This window comes from Euprymna scolopes, chromosome 6 (assembly GCF_053919585.1).
Source record: "Euprymna scolopes isolate OS-2025 chromosome 6, ASM5391958v1, whole genome shotgun sequence".
NCBI lineage: Eukaryota > Metazoa > Mollusca > Cephalopoda > Sepiida > Sepiolidae > Euprymna > Euprymna scolopes.
In genome coordinates, this window is record NC_136487.1 from 3,020,368 (window position 1) to 3,035,423 (window position 15,056).

General features: G+C 36.0%; 1 protein-coding gene across 5 annotated transcripts in view; it reads left to right on the forward strand.

Moving 5' to 3' along the window:
- LOC145277468 (pleckstrin homology domain-containing family G member 7-like) overlaps positions 1–15,056 on the forward strand; it is an 817,656-nt gene that overhangs the window by 423,494 nt on the left and 379,106 nt on the right. The gene's annotated exons all lie outside the window — the stretch shown is intronic.

The window sequence follows — 15,056 nt, forward strand, 5'->3', positions numbered from 1 at the left end:
TATATATATATATATATATATATATATATATATTTACATTTTTATCAGAAACAAGACACAGTGCCACTTCGATGTGAAGGCTACTATGAAGAACATAATTTGCATATATACTATACAGAAAGCTGAGCAGCAAGATGTCTGTTTACATTACACTTGAACTTCTGCATATCAGTACAGTTAGAGAATAAAAAATCCGGAAAGTAATTCTAAAGTCTAGCAGTTCTAGTGAATAAACTATCAGAGTAAATGGCTTTCTGACATCTGGGCATCTGTACTGTGTAAGGGTTGGATTTTACGGTCTGTCGAGTTTGTCAGGAGTATTTACGTTAAGGGGGAACAAGGGTGTGTAGTTTGTCAGAGCATGCACTATTAAAATACTTGTGAAACAGGCAGAGGGATGCAACATTGCGTCGATAGGACAGTGTTCGAAGCTTAGATGACACTTAAGGACCAGTCAGGTTGGCGACTCTCTTTTGAGCTCTGCACAGGTTAGCGACTCTCTTTTGAGCCCTGCAACAATACCCCGTACATGGTAGCCTTGTAGAGCTATAAGATACTTACAGGCGTGAATAACGTTCGAACACGATAGAGAAAGCAAATCTTCCTCGCAGCAGCATCGACAATGCCCTCGATGTAGCTGTTCCAACCTATGTTCTCTGTGAACGTTAAATCGAGGAGTTTGAACGAAGTACTTTCAAGTGATGTATCTTTAGCCATAGCTATTTTTGGTTGAGAAGGTTTCTTGTAAATAAATGGAAACGTGTGTAGTTTTGGTAGCATTGAAAGTTAACATCCATTTTCCCCATTCCACTACAGGCTAAAAGTCTTCTAGGGTTTCTGTTATTGTCTTGGATATATGTTATATATGCATCGCGCCTGTTATAGATCGTAGTGTCGTCAGCAAATATGCCTATCTAAGAGGCAATTTTATTAGGGAGGTCATTTATAAATATCAGAACTAATAAAGGTTTAATGATCAACGCCTAGAGTACATCCGCATTTATATCATTGTTAGACGTAGGGCCATCGGGGACAATCTGGATGCTTTCTTATTTATCAAAGATTAAATTATGTAAAGTATTCGTCCAGTAATACTATAGGATCTGATTTTCCGAGAAGACCATCGTGCCATACCCTGTAAAAAGCCTTAAATATATCTAGGACTATTGCCCTCCTCTCCGTTGCCTAATCCAGTGTATGGCACATTCCAGTAAAGCAACTGGCCCTGACGGTATTACAATAATACTACTAATAAAAATGTCTACCAGAACTAGCGCCCATACTTATAAAACTGTATGAACGTTGTCTTAAGGAGAATTGCTTCTCATCACCCTGGAAAATTTCATCAGTATGCCCTGTATTTTAGAATTCAGGTGATCGCTCATCTCCCTCACAGTGGATGCAAATAAGTCTCCTGTGCGTCATGAGTAAGTTGCTGGAATCTCTGTTAAATAGATAAGTAATCAACCATCTCAGCAAAAAATAACCTTCTTAGTGGCACACAATATGATTTCCGTTCTGTTAGGCCTGCAGCAGATGTGCTTACAGTTATATCTCACAGGATTAGCGAATCTCTCGACGGAGACTACCTTTCTAGGGCAATTGCTCTTGACGTGTCAAAGGCCTTGATAGAGTAAAGCATAAAGGTTTACTTTACAAAATCTCCAGCTACGGTATAGTTGGAAATGTCTTCTCAATTATTAAATCATTTCTCTCTGATAGATTCATAAGAGTAGTGGTTAATGGGCAGAAATCAGAAGCTCACAGTATTAATGCTGGAGTCCCTCAGGGGTTCATCCTAGGCCCAACTCTCGTCCTGATCTACATTAATGATCTTCCAAATCACATCCTTACATCATTCATAGACATTTATGCTGATGACACTACTATCTATGGTAGCACATTTAAGACCAAGTTCTCTCCGATTCTCTCTCCTCTGATCTTGAGCAAGTGGTACAATGGAGAAAGAGGTAGCTTGTTACCTTTACTGCATTTAAAACCAAGCTTTTATCTTTGCATCATCAACGCTCTGATCCCCATCTACCATCAATGAATGGCTCTCGTCTTGGGGAGGCCTAATATTTTGACAAGGTTCTGGGCTTGACTTTTACTCATTATCTGAAATCGAACACATACATTCAATCCGTTGCCAAGGCCGCTGGAAAAATGATGGGATCTTTCTATCGATCCAGTAGATATCTCACTGTTATGCAATTATCTATCTATATAAGAGCCAGGTACGTCTAATGACGGAGTACTGTTGCCACATTTGGACTGGAGCTGCTAAAAAGGACTTATCCTGCCTTCATAGAGTTCAAAATAAACTTCGTAGTCCTTTTCTTTTCGCTGCAACCTCTTTTTCACTGATGAGATGTTTCGAATTTGTCTCTGTTTTATTTTTATTTTCATGTCAAGAGCTCGACTGAGCTCCAGTCTAGGGTCCCCGCTCGCCAAACTTTCACAAGAAACACCCGTCTAGCAGAAAACACTATCAATAATTTCCCCACACTTACCTGTGCCTAAACCTAAACGTAGAATCCATGAACAAAGCTTATTTCTTAGAACTGAATGCTTGTGGAATTGTCTTCCGTTTTTCTGCTTTCCAGCTGACTAAAATATGGTTGTCTTCAAGTCTAACGTAAACAAGTTTTTTGTTAGCCATTCCATATGTTAACAAATTTACCGAATTTCCATTAATAACGATTATTTTGTTATCCAATTGTCAACTGAACACTCTTAAACCTTATCCTCGAGTGGCCTCTTGGCCTTGATAAGTTGGGATGCCTTTGTAATATATATATATATATATATATATATATATATACGTCCAGAGATTTCACTAAGGATATCTTCAGAAAAACGGGCTAGTCTAATTCCATATTGATGGTCAGGCAGTAGTTTAGTAACTGTGAGCTAGTGGACTAGAGGATTAATTTTAGAGCCAAATATTTTAGCGAAAAGAGGGAGGAGGCTAATGAGGCAATACTTTATTGAGTCAGTTCTTTTGCCAGAATTCTTGAAAGCTCTTACCAATGAAGCAGTTTTCCAACAGTCATGGAAGCAAGATCCATTAAGGCATTTGTTGAAATACTTGGAGAGAACTGGGGCAACCTCAGCAGAGCATTCCTTTAATTTTACAACAAGGATGAGATCAGGACCACATGTATTTGAAGTGTCTAGGCTTTTTATATGTACTTAAGAAAGGGGTGATTTTCAGATCATCTAGTGTGGTTTCTGTCTGTAATAGAATATTTAGGAGAAAGTAGTTTGCTGGGTCAAAAGTAGAGTTTGAGGCAATAAATGTCCTCGATTTCAAATGGAAACAAAAAAGAACTAACTGTTTAAACTTGAAACTGACGTTACTGATGGTTTTCTAATATTCTGTAGCATAAATATAAATAACTATTACGAACTGTTTTGAAAACATATTTATAATCAAGCTGAGGTTCTTTCAAATGAATTAAACATATATATGTTTAACCTGATATATATATATGTATATATATATATACATATATATATGCATATATATACATATATATGTATATATATACATATATATACATATATATATATTGGTTTTAAATAACATAGTCATTTTTTGTATACTAATTGTAGTTCAGATTCTTTCTATGTTCTGCTTTAATTGTTTTGCTTGTGACAGGAACTTATTGATGTAGTCACCATATTTATTGTAGACCCAAGTAATTTAATTTTTTTTTATTCATCTTCAGAGTTAATTTATCAAACTAGGTCTTGAAAATTTATAAAAGTTAAGGAATATGAACCTAGACTGACAGCCTAAGTAAACTCGAACTCAACACAATTTTAAAAAGTGTTTCGACATAGTGAGAAATCATCCTGAAGTTGGACGAACATCGTATTGTTTTGTGTTTATGTTTCAACCAACACCTATTAATTCAACACTTATTAATTCGGCACTCATTAATTCTAGTGGCAACTTGGACAACTGGAAACAATGCTAGCATAAGCTGATAGCACCTCGAGCACCTGGTAATCCCAAATGGTCACTCATTTTAGTACTGACCGAGCTCAACGTAGCTTAACTTCGGTGATCAAACTGTAACTGATGTACCATAGTGAGTATGCCTTTTATCAAACGGTTAATATCGATGTCAGTATATGAACAACTTTCTTTTGTTTTTAATTGTTGAGATTCTTCAAATCCGAAATAGACGACGCTTTGACAACTGATTGTTAATGCACACCACAAATCCATATCAGTGCGAAGCGACATTCTACTTTTAGGTTCCTTTTATTATTGAAGATAAACCATAGGAATAACATGGAAACGTAATTCTACACGAGTATAAGGATCGGAACTAGAACGCACATTTATAAGTAAATTAATGAATGGTTGTCACAAATTGTTTTACTAACATTGCGAAATTCGGTGAAGATAAACATTAAGATGAGCTTTCTCGTTCGAATAATCCAAATACATTTGCCGCTGTTATTGAATTTCCACACTCATCACTATTGGTTCAAGCCTCGCCAAATTTTGTATGAGTTAGTTTTTATATGGTTTTTATGAAAAGATATTTTTATTTTTCCAAATGTTATAATAAAGAATCAATTTTTTTATTTGTAATGCTTAAAACCCAAATATTAATTAATTTTGATAATACGTTTCATTTCGTTTTGTAAGTTTACAATAAAAAATGACATTTTGACATTTAAAAATCAGAACATGTTAATATTTAGACAATTAAAACCTAAACATAAACTAAGAAAAATGTACAAAATGTATAACTATACTTTTAATTTTGACCCCTACACCTTAAAACACCTTTTTTTTTTAAATTCAATTTTCACCCCTAACAAGGCACAGTGCCAATTTGAAGCAGGGGGCTACTATCAGGGAGTTGATTAGCAGGGGCATTATGAAGGGAGATGAGTAGAAAGATGTTTGTTCACATTACACTTGAACTTCTGCACATCAGTACAGTTGGGAAAGCAGAATCCCGGAAGGGATACCCAAAGACTTGCAGTTCTGGAGAAGAAACTATTGGAGTAAAAGGCTTTCTTGCACCTAGGGATCTCTACTGTAAACGGATGAGACTTAGTAGCTTGTCGGGTTTGTCGGGGGTAGTTACGTCGAGGAGGTAAAAGTGTTTGCAGTTCGTCCAAGCATTCCCCATTAAAGTATTTCTAGAACAGACAGAGGGATGCAACATCTCGTCGATGGGACAGAGGCTGAAGCCTAGATGACAGTTCAGGACCTATCAGGTTGGCGACTCTCTTTTGAACCCTGTCCAGGAGCGAGAGACAAGCAGCAGATGCACCAGCCCAGATGTGACAACAGTACTCCATACATGGGTGAATGGTGGCCTTATAGAGGTTACTGTCAGGCGTAAGTAGTTTTCTAGCACGGTAGAGGGAGCCAACCTTCCTTGCAGCAGCCTTGGCAATGCTCTCAATGTATCTATTCCAGTTCATATTTTCTGTAAACGTTAGGCCTAGGAGTTAAAAAGAAGTACTTTCAGGCAATGTGTTCTTGGTCATTGCTATTGGTGGTTGAGAAGGTTATGTAGTTATTGAAGGAAACAAGCTTAGTCTTGGCAGCATTGAATATGACCATCCATTTTTGTCCCCATTCCACTACAGATTGGAGGTCAACCTCTAGTGTTTCTGCCATTTCCTTGGATATGTGTTCATTTGTTTTCCCCTCATATCTGTTATAGAGAATGGTGTCATCGGCAAATATACCCATCTCCGAAACAATTTTATCAGGGAGATCATTTATGACTACCAGGAATAATAGAGGTCCAAGGATAGACCCCTGAGGTACTCCCGCATTTATGTCATATTGTTTAGATGTACGACCGTCGAGGACAACTTGGATTTTTCTCGTACTTAAGAAGGATTTAATTACATTATAAATTCTTCCAGTGATTCCATATGATCTAATTTTCCTTAGAAGACTATCGTGCCATACTCTGTCAAAAGCCTTAGATATATCAAGGGCTCCCGCTCTACCCTCCCCTGTTTTGTCCAATGAACGGTATATGCGTTCAGAAACTACAGTTAAGATATCTGCTGTTGAACGGGCTTGCCTGAATCCATATTGTTTGTCAGTCAGGAGTTTAGCAGCTTGATTTACTAAGGACTCAAATATTTTGGCGAAAAGCGGGAGGAGGCTAATGGGGCGATAATTTAGTGTGGTATCACAGAAGCGGTTTTCAAGCAGTCGGGAAAGCAAGATTCGTTGAAGCATTTATTGTAAAGTTTGGAGAGAACTGGGGCAACCTCGGCAGAGGATTTTTTTAATAGAACAGCCTGGATGAGATCTGGTCCACATGCTTTTGAGGTGTCTAGGTTTTTTTTATAATAGCATGTACCTGAGAAGGGGTGATTTTCAGATTGTCTAGTGTGGCATCTGTTCGCAGAGGAAAATCAGGGAGGGAGTGGTATACCAGGTTCAGTGTGGAGTTTAAGGCAAACTGACTGGCAAGCAGATTAGCCTTGTCAGTTGCCGTGCAAGCAACCTCATGATTGTTTGATAGTGGGGGAATAGTTGACTGTCCATTATTTACACGCTGTTGTAGATTTTCAAAAAAATCCCGGGTTCCTAATTTCTGTGCTTCGATGCGTTTTCTGGTGGTTTCAGAGTAATCTGTCTTAGCTGTCTCTATCACTCTCTTACAATTATTTCTAGCTTCTATATACTTCTGTTTATTTGAGCTGGACTTATGTTGGTTGAATCTGCGGAACGCATGCTGCCTTTGACAAATGACAGCCGTACAGGCAAAAGTAAACCATTGGGGAGAGTGGGGATTGCTATAGAATTTTCGTGCGGGAACATGTGCTTCAATTGCAGTTTTGAACAATTTAGTGGTCTCATTTGCACACTGTTCCACTGGAAGAGTAAATATATTTTGCCATGGGGCATCTCTGATGAGTTCCCTGATGGCTTCCCAATCAGCCTTTTTGTAATACCTCCTAGCATGTGTTGTACAGTCATCGGGAACCGTTGTCAGAAAGAGATCTAGAAGTGAGGCATGTTGATCTTGCTTGTCTGGGAAACGTGTCGGAAATGTAACCAGCTGAGATAGGGAATGGGATATAGAGAAGCTATGTGTTGTGCTATCAGCTACGTCTGTGTGATTGGAGAATCCTAGCCAGTTACTGTGGTGGACATTGAAGTCACCAAATGCATGTACTTGTGCGCTAGTATCGAGGGAGAGTGCTATATCTATGCTGTCTGAGACTTTGTTTATTAGGGTACAGTCTTGGGCTGAGGGAGAGCGGTAGAGAAAATAAAAGTAGCTAATATTGTGTTGCATATTATGTCTGAAGCACATAAAGGCTTGGTCCTCTGATTCTAGTTTTATTTCTCTATTCAGGGGGAGGGTATTACGAATATAGCCTCCAAGCCCGTGCATATGTCTGTCCGAGTCCTTACAGCAGAGTGGGAGATAACCAGGCATGTTAAAGTGGTTAGAGGGAATGGAGGAGTGAAGGTTAGTTTCACTTAATGCTAAGATATCCGGGGTGAGGATAAATGACTCAAAATCATCTAAGTTAGTTCTAAGCCCGCGGATATTGTGAATGCAAGCCTCAAGGGAGGAGGCAGGTTGGTTTTCTTTGAGTTTTGTCCTGGTTTAAACGTAACTTTTGCTTGAGCTGTCATTTCATTTTATTTAAAAGTTTCAGTTGGGGTGAGTGAGTGAGGGGGTGCTGGACAAGTAGGTTGTGCAGAATACCAGACATGCAATACAACTAGACCATCAGCTGTCCTCATCCACAGGATTGTGACCTCAGGAAAGCCCACCGGGGATGAGTGCAGGGTCCCTTTCCATGCGCAACATGGAACTACAAACATCCCGATATTATACAACTGTTGATGGAGCAGCTGCTCTAAGCGCTACCAAAGAGTTAGGGTACCTGTACTATCAGTCGGAAACAGCAGCCAGGAACTGTCAATCCGGTACCCTCAATCCATTAGGCAAAGCCAGCCCAGTCCAACTGCACCGACATATATGGCACTGAAGCACTCCACTGTGTCCAGTTTATGGGGATGGGATGTGGCGGGAGCGGGGAAAAGCAGCGTTCATTGCCCTAGTCAGGAAACAAGGTCAACTACTGGGTGATTCAGACGAGTCCCTGTGATAGTACCTATACGCCTGGTCAATAGGCAAAGAAAGAGTATGAAAGCCGGGCGATAGATAGAGCCTATCTCATCCTTAAGCAGTTTAGGTTTGCCAACCGGTGATTTGTTTGAGTCACCAGCTCTAGGAAGGTTGTCGTCCAGGACTTTTTTTTTTCTTTTACACAGTGATCACCACTTATCAAGGCCCGGAAGCCACTCAGGGATAAGGGTTATTGTAAGTACATTACGTTAGTGTGGAGATTTGATGGAGTGTTTACTTAAGGGGGCGGTTCATTAGGAATTTGTTAACATTAGACTTGAAGACATCCACGTTGTAGTCCGGAGGGAAGCAGGCAGACGGAACAGAGTTCCACAGGCGTGCAGTTCTAAGAAAGAAGCTTTGTTCATGGAATCCGCGTTTTGATTTAGGCACAGATATAGAGTGGGGGAAAATTTTCACAGTGGATTCAGCTAGACGGGTGTTTTTCGAGCTTCAGAGTTTTCCTTCTCCTAGACGGATGACCTGGGGAGATTTACGGATCCATCAGCTCCGAGAGGGTTTGCGCCGCGCCTGGGTTCTAATCCAGGTATTTCTGCGACCCCGCATGGGTGGTTAATATTAATTGGTTACTTAGGTTAATATCTCCTGAAAAAATCGGGTATTTAGGTTAACATCTCCAGAAAATTTTCACTCCTCAAACGTGGTTAAAAAAGGACATTACTATGCTTTCCATTTTCATTTTTACTGATAGAGGGTATAGGTAAAAATTCATGCAGTGGAAGCAACTAGATTTGCAACAGTATTGGATTGAGAGAGACGAGTTAATGCATGGTTATGTATGGTTTAGTAAGTTTAGGAATGTATGGTTAGATATGGTTTAGTAAGTTTAAAATTAGGATAAAGTGTTAAAGTATGATTTACTTGCTCTTAAAAATTATGATTTGGTACCCAAACTGAATATTTAATATGACTGAAATATAAGATATATGCTCACTATAGATGCCTTAGAATTATTGTAACTGGCTAACGTTTCATAAAAGGGCCTGTAAAGAATCCAATCACTTGAGACCCCAAGCGCCACTCTGCGACTTTTAGTTTCAGAGGAGGTAAAGTTTGAAAGTATGGAGAGAGAAAGACAGACTTTCATATATAAGATGTACACACGGACATATATATTTATGAATGTACGCGTTTGTCAAATTCTTATACCAAATATACAATTACAACTTCAGCTCTTTTCTCGAAGTTCCTATTTACTTGCCTCCCTACGAGGGCAGAGTTAAACACAAAGTCAGTTTTTAACGTGGGTGAAAATCTGGCTCGATAAGAACAAAAATAAAAATTGTCTCAGTCTAGAAGGATTTCTTTTCTTCTGATCAAAGATAGAAAAAGTGAAGTGTAGTATCACAACTGATACCACACGTTGTTCTTTTTCCGAAATTATTTATTCAACAAAATCGAAATCAGAAACGAATAATACATTAATTACTTTGATTATGTTACGTTGTCATCCGAATTTTCTTCTTTCTTTCTTACATTTGGATTTTCTTGAATGCTATCTAAATTTGTTTTCTTTCTAAATATGCATAGAATCATCGGCCGCTGGTCAATGTTTACCATGACAATCGCGTGGATAATAATTAATTCCATGTATCCATATCCGCATGCAATAGTGATTGTGAAGCTGGGATTTTTACCGGCCGTTCAACAATTCGTTTGCTTTCCACATGGATAACCAATGAAACTTTCTTAAGTTCTTTTTATCGAAATTACTAAACGAAATCAACCTTTTCTCCTTTTGCTCATATTTACATATATTTACAATGCAAATTTCTTTTGGGATTGACAGTGCGTTTTCTCATAAAACAGGAAATGTTGTTGTATTGTTACGTATTATCCAGCAGTTTTTCCTGCGAAGCTTGCATGTAGATTTCATTGCGAGATATCAGTAAATTAAGCAAACTTATGTAGATTAACTAGATGATTAGAAAAATAGTTTTATGTGATTAAATCTTTATTGGTATCATGTGATTTTTTGGTAGATTGTATAGTCTTTTTTTCAGATGTGCAAAAAATAAGAGAACATAAAAACTGTTTACACATTATAGATAGCATAAAGAATGAATAACTCCGATCTGAACTCCAATCCATGCCCCCCCTTGCCAAACTTTCACAAAAAAAAAACACTCGACTATATGCAATAACTTTATACAATTTTCTCAACTTGATAGCTGTGCTTAAATGTATACGAAAATTCCATGAACAAACTTCTTTTCTAGAACTGTCTGCTTGTGGAACACTGTTTCTCTGACGTGCTTTCCTGTTTACTAAAATATGGTAGAATCCAAGTCTAATGTAAACAAGTTCTTGTTGAACCGTCCCCTTAAATAATAAAATTCTACCCCATTTATACCATTAACGATTACTATACTGCCATCTTACTTTCATTAATCTTAACCTCCAGTAGCCTTCGAGACTTGATAAGTGATGATTCCCAAAACATGAAATAAAATAAAATAACTTTAGTCAATTGTCACGAAAAAAATAAATGAAAAAAATAAATAAGAAACTAAGTAAAAAAATATTTGTCCAGGTTCAAAGAAGGAAATGACAATAAAAGCAGGGTGAAATCGATTTCCGATTATTTCCGAGATAAATTTTATTTTTATATATCTGACTTCTATTTGGCATTTGCCGAACATTCTTAGTATGCACTATTCAGATTAAGTTAGAATCCAAAAAGGTAAACATATCTTGGAGGTTCTTTATTTATATTAAAAATAGAACACAGAAATACGGAAGAGATAATACTTAACGGTATATATCTTGTTGTGAATGACTGCGCTTGTTGATTAATTGGGTTTTATGGCTTGTATTATACTATAAAGGCGGAATTAAACGTCTTGTATACCCAATGTTTTTCATGTAATAAAAGAATAATACACACGATGTTGAATCTCCTATTAACTTTTTTTCTTTTTGCAACATTATATTGTGAAGCATTTTTCTATCTAAGGAAGGATCTAATTTTTCTGAAGAGTAAATGTACGAAAAAAGATGGTGTTGAGATAATAATAACTGCTTGTTTCTGCATAACGAAACGGGTCTGTAAAACATGTACCGAGATTTTAACATGCTAGAGGAGCTCTTTTGCATGAAAAATCAATACTTGGAATGTAACCCTACTGTTATTCTTTTATATATGATCTGTTATCATATTTAACGTGCATTGAGATTCTAAACAAAAATGGTTGGCATACATAAATAGTGAGATATAATTTAAAAACATATTATACCAAAACAACACAAATGCATTATTTTAAAATGTCGTTTGTGTTCACTTGCTTACGTCATATTCTGCTGCAAGTTTCTTCGTTTTGTAGTGAAACATATTTGAATTTAAACTACACGCTAGTTTCATCAAATAGATATGATAACAATACAAATCGCCATGTAAATTTTGTGGATATTTTATTTTTTTATATTATGAAATTTGATTTGGATTATAAATTGATCGGCATTACTATGATGACATAATCTCTCCACTTTGTAGTTTAGTCTTTTTTATATACTATCTTTCCTTTTCCAGTTTTATAACAGTCGACAATGACGTCCCCCAAATTTATTGTTTTATTTTATGATGATTTTGCGTTGTATTCTGTACATTTTAATAAAATCGCGGAACATAATTCACATTCTTTTTAATACTCAAAACATATATCCGCGTAGTAGGTGTTGTATTGACAAAAAAAAAATCCAATCATTTTTCTTACATCAAAATCTTTTCCATAAAATGGCAGAATGTGAAAGTTGACATAGAATACTAGGCTCAAGAATCGTTGTCATTAAATGTATTCTGTATTTATGAATATCCTTCATTGAAAAATATTTCAAAGTGAAATTTACGTATTCATCCGAACGATCATTTGATTTAAAAATATATTTCAGTATAAACCATTCTTTTGAATGATACCATCAACAATATTTGATCCCGTAAAATAAAAAAAACACATTAATATGAATAAATAAAGAACCAAAACAACTTTTTCACTTGTTTCTTGATGGTGTGATGTTTCCTTCATATTTGTATCTATTTGAATGATCAAGAGTATTTATATATATGTGGAGGTGGTGTTTGATCAACACTGCTGGAGAGCCATGATGTAATATGCTGTTTTGTTTTGAAATCCCCGAAATAGTGGTTCATGGTAATCAACTGATGATCCCTTTAAAAATATAAATTATTAGTGCTACAGTAAATTCTAGAGCAGCCTGATGCAGTGATTGCAGGTAATTGAATGACATACTGACTAGATGGTTTTTTAACGAATGATAAAAAATTATAATTTGTATAGCTTTAAAGGTTAAAACTTCAAAGACTATATATATATATATATATATATATATATATATACGTTTTAGTTTTTATTACCGTATCTTTCTGCTAAGTTACATTATTGTTTCGGCTACACAGTCGTTTTTTTTTTTTTTTTTTTTGCCGTCTGCAACGTCCTCAGACTTTTACAGAAATGTTCGCTATTTTGGGACGAAAGAGTGGAGGAGTGAATGAGGTCAGGGGAGGTGCGTATTAAGCACTATCTTCAGTTTTTATTAATTACCATCTCAACTATATATATATATATATATATATATATATATATATATATATATATATATATATATAAAAACTTAACTTCAATCCGAGTGGTGAATAAAAATAAAAATATATCCGAAGGAAAAATAATTGCTTTGATAAACCATTCTTTTATTTTGCCTTCGGATATATTTTTATTTATATTCACAATTCGGATTTACCACTTGGATTTTATTTTTGAACCTTATAAAAAAATTTTACTTGATATATATAAACAAATGTATAAAGAAATGTATAAGCAAATATATAAACAAATATTTGCCGGATTTCTCATTTAACCAGCGGTGAAACGAAGGTAATATGGTGGCATGTGATTGTTACCTAGTACCTTGGAAGGATACGAGACACGTTGAATTTCTTTACAACCTTATTATCAGGATTTTCCATTTCAAAATTCAGCATTCATTCTGGATTAAATAATAATATCTTTTTCTGCCTCAATATTCATTTCCCTTATTCTGTGTATCTTAAATGTTAATAAAAAAAAACATTAATCAGTTTAATTTTCTATATTTATTACTTTTAGCAAATAAGGTGCAAATCAATAAAAATATTTTCTAATATTTTTCCTATGAGATGAATAAGCATGGAAGACTAATGGGTTAAGGAAATATATTTATTCGAGGGCATTCTATGTTTTCAAACAATAAAAAGTTTAATATCTGCAGACTATATTTATATATATATATATATATATATATATATATATATATATATATATATATATATATATCAACATTTAGGTATTTAAATTGGATTATATATATATCCAAATTTTGGTATTTAAATTAAAATTTTAAATTTATATTTAGAATATTAAGCTTTTCAAATCATAAAATTTAAATACCTAAATTTATATGTGTGTGTATAAATATGATTGTACGTGTTTTTGTTTACATTAAATTAATATGATTCATTTTCTTTGATTGCAGGTAAGTGATTTTGAAACAGAAGCAGCTGAAAAAGGTTTGGAATGTACATATATATTTATAGATAACACATCGTAGAGAATCAATCCTATGAGTTTAATTATTGAAAACAACTCGCTATATTCTTTGCTGTACACTGAATGCGATCATTACATGGCAGGGGTAATGTAAAATAAAACACACAAAAGCGGTAACGCCTCTGTCTAGCCTGTCAGATGACGTGATCGTGAAAGGAAAAATAGAAAAAAAAACTTAATTTTGTAGACAAAATCATTTTTATACGTTTTTTTTATTTCAATTTCACCCCAAACCAGGCAAATTGCCACTTTGCTGTAGGGGGGGGTAATTTCAGGGGCATAAGCTACAGGGGTACTATGTGGGAAGTTGGGCAGCAACATGTCGGTGCACAGTACACTTGAACTTCTGCATGTCAGTACAGTTGGGGAAGCAGGAAGCGGTTCTGGGGAAGAAACTACTGGAGTAGAAGGCTCTCTTACATCTAGGGATCTCAACTGTGAAGAGTGGGATTTTTCTGCTTGTCGGGTTTGTCAGGGGTATTTACGTCGAGGGGGCGCAAGTGTTTACAGTTCGTCAGAGCATTCACAGTTAAATTACTTGTAGAACAGGCATAGGGATGCAACATTACGTCGATGGGACAGAGGCTGAAGCTTAGATGCCAGTTCAGGACCTATCAGGTGGACGACTCTCTTTTGAACTTTGTCTAGAAGTGAGAGACTAGTAGCAAATGCACCAGCCTAAATATGACAACAATACTCCAGGCAGCTAAATCCCATCCCCACACACTAGAGATCCTTAGATGTAAAAGATCTTTCTACTCCAATAGTTTCTTCCCCAGAACCGCTAAACTCTGGAATTCCATTCCAGGCCATTGCTTCCCCAACTGTACTGCCACGCAGAAGTTCAAATGTAACGGGAACCGATATCTTGCTGCCCAAATCCCAACATAGTACCCCATTAGTTGTTGCTCCTGATAGTAGCCTCCTACACCAAAGTATATATATATATATATATATATATATATGTATATATATATATATATATATATATACCCATCTCAGAAATAATTTTGTCAGGGTGGTCATTTATGAATATTAGAAATAATAGAGGTCCAAGGATATCATATTGTTTCGATGACAACCTGGTTTCTCTCTTATCTAAGAAGGATTTAATTATGTTAAGTATTTTTTCAGTGATACCATATGATCTGATTTTCCTGAGAAGACCTTCGTGCCATACCCTGTCAAAAGCCTTAGATATATCTAGAGCTACCGCTCTACCCTCCGCTGCTTTGTCAAGTGAATTGTATATACGCTCAGAGATTACAGTTAGGATGTCTGA